The sequence below is a fragment of the Mus pahari genome, chromosome 14 (genome assembly GCF_900095145.1).
Source record: "Mus pahari chromosome 14, PAHARI_EIJ_v1.1, whole genome shotgun sequence".
Classification (NCBI taxonomy): Eukaryota; Metazoa; Chordata; class Mammalia; order Rodentia; family Muridae; genus Mus; species Mus pahari.
Window position 1 is genome coordinate 82,913,397 of NC_034603.1, and position 3,103 is coordinate 82,916,499.

Genomic DNA, 3,103 nt, shown 5'->3' on the forward strand with positions numbered 1-3,103 from the left:
ATAGGTGGTTGGGAGCCACCCGATGTGGGTGCCAGAAACCCGGTTCAGGACCCCTGCAATTGCAAACAAGCGCGCTCTTAGCTGCTGAGCCATTCTCTCAGCGGGATCTTAAACCATCCTGCTTCCTCCTGTTACGTTTAAGCAAATGACTAGGTGGAAAAGATGGCACAATGATGAAGGATGCTCCTCTGGTGGGGCGCGGGGGAGGGGCTTGTTTCAGCTTGCAGGTGGCTCAGCATGTTGATCCTTGTTAAAGTCCCTGAATCAGGCCTGAATCACTCGTGTTTTCTGACTCACTTCTTAACTCCATGTGGTGAGGTCTTTAAGAACAAGGGTGTTCTCTACCCGATGCACTGCTCCCCGTTTTCTTTTGGAGACAGACTCTTACGAGTTAGCCCAAGCTGGCCTCAAACTTAAAATCCTCCTGCCTCAGCCTTCCCAGTGTGTAGATCACAGGTGTGTGTCCCACCCCTGATGTGCCCTGTTCATTCCTGCTTTTCTTTTCTTTCTTTTCTCCTCTTTCCACTTTCCCCCTTTCCTCTCCTTCCCCTTTTTCTCTCCCTCCTGCCTTCTCTTCCTCTGCCCTCTCTTCTTCTCCTTTCTTTCATAGGTTCCATGGCATAAAAATGGGGGCGAGGGGGATGAGTTTCTTCTTCATCTTGTAGAGGTTGGATTTCTCTTGTTTCTGCTGAGCTGTGAATTCCAGGCCAGCTAGCTGGTTCACAGCCTCTGGGCAGTTTTCCTGCCTTCATCTCCTATCTCGGCAGGGGGCTAAGCTTGTGCACCACAGCCTGCAGCTGTTTACCTGGGACTTGAACCTGGGTCAACATGCTTGTGTGGTTAGCACATCTCAGCACAGAGATTCTTCACAGGGTGCCATCTCTCCAACCTGTCTTTTTTTAGAGACAGGGTCTCCCCAGGCCTCTAATGGTGATCCGCCTGTTTCTGCCTCCCAAGTGCTGGGATTAAGGGCGTGCACCACTGCCTGTCTGAGGTCTAGAGTTTAAGAGAGCTATTCCACTATTTTTTTTTATCTAAGACTTATTTCAAATCAGCCAGTAGGTTTCACCCAGTAGTTTTTTGAATGCACCTATATCCTAGCACCCGAGTGGCTGCCACCTTAGCACGGAGTCCAGATGGCTCGTCTTACGGCTCAGCACTGTTCTTCCCAATGCTGCTCTTGCTTCTTTGCAACCCATTTTCTCTCCCACACCCAGTGTGCTTTTTTTTTTTTTTTTTTGTCTTTTTTGAGACAGGGTTTCTCTATATAGCCCTGGCTGTCCTGGAACTCACTTTGTAGACCAGGCTGGCCTCGAACTCAGAAATCCACCTGCCTCTGCCTCCCGAGTGCTGGGATTAAAGACGTGCGCCACCATGCCCGGCGCATATTTTTATAAACGCCAATCATAGCACACTCAAGGTCTTCCCACTGCTTTGTGCTGTTCTCAGAATAGAGTTTGAAATCCTTGACGGGGGGCTGAAAGGGCTAATGGGTGCCTGCGGACTTTTCCAGCCTCTAGAATTTCCCCTTGTTTGTATGGGTCAGGTGGGGGGTCTCCTTCGCTTTTTCAGACCCTCACTTCCTTCATGAGGCCGTCACTGGTGTTGTATTCTCTGCTGGTAATGACTTTCTTCCTTCCAGTCACCATAAACGCCTCTGCTTTAAGAAAGCCACAGCCACCCAAGGAACAAAAGCAAGAGGAGAGGCCATTGCTGTGGCTTCTTCGCAGTGCTTCTGCACACAGAACATTGGTTTGCTTGAGGGTTTGTCACTTTCACCAGGATATTAATAAGCAGACGATAGAGTACCTCTCAGTTTTGCTCACTCCTGGATTCCCAGTGTGTAGCCTCTTGCTGTCACTTCTGAGGGACACTAAATGCATGGGTTCTGACTGATTGACTGTCAGGTGGGACAACAAAAGATCCCATCATCAGACAGGTGTTTGTTTGTTTGTTTGTTTGTTTGTAGTGCTGGGGATGGAGCCTGGGGTTTAACTCCTCAGCCACTCCTCACCCCTTGTTGATCAGATTTATGTATACTTCTTTAAATATATTTATGGTTGTTGCTGCTGCTGCTGCTGCCGGTGGCAGTGTGAAGACGCATTCACCTGCCCAGAGGCCAGAAGATGGGATCAGCTCCCCAGAAGCCAAGTTATAGGCAGGGTCGAGCCATCTGCCGTGAGTGCTGGGGGCCCAACTCTGTCCCTAGAGCACAGCAAGCGCTCTTCTGAGCCATTTCTTGGCCTCTTGTATGTGCTTTGAGTGGTCTGAGTCCCTGAGGATTTGAACCCCTGTATGCAGAAGCAAGCACTCTACCATTGGGCTACACTCCCAGCCCTCGTCGGTCAGGTTTGAAAGTCATTCCACAGATTTATTAACACTTGAGCCACATGTTTTGAAGTCAAGAGTCACTCACTTTCCAAATATATCCTCTGAGCACCGGGCCACACAATGGAGAAAGCGGGAGGTCTCTGTTTAGCAAACTGAGCCGAAGTCGCTGGGTACCCAGCTGGCTAGTCTGACAGGGGCATGTCACCTGGATCAGGTCATGTAACCCTAAAGGCCTTTCCTCTTCTACCTTCTCTCTTCTCTCTGCTCTCCTTTTCTTTTAAGGGGAGAGAAGATCTGCGAATGTTTCTATATTTAGGGAGAAATAGCCAGTGGACATGAAGGAACTAAAGATGCTAGAGTGGGTACTAACTGGACGCCACCGGTCCCTAGACAGAACCATCTGCTACGAAAGCTAGGTCAGCATCTAAAAATAACTGCAAAGCAACTTCAGATGCCATTGTGGTTTCTTGAGAAAGATGGCAAAGAGAGAATTATAAATTATTTATAAGAAACTTTTAAAAATGCCTATACTTTCACCAGCAGTGGTGTACACCTTGAATCCCAGCATTCAGGAGGCAGGGCAGGCAGATCTCTGTGAGTTCGAGGTCAGCCTGGTCTAGAGGTCCAGGACAGTCAGGGCTACACAGAGAAACCCTGTCTCGAAAAACAAAACCAAGCAACAACAAAATCTTGTGCTTTGTTTCTCTCTCCTCCTGTCTGCTAAGGGGACTCTGTTGTTTCTTTTCTTTTCTTTCTTTTATTTTATTTTATT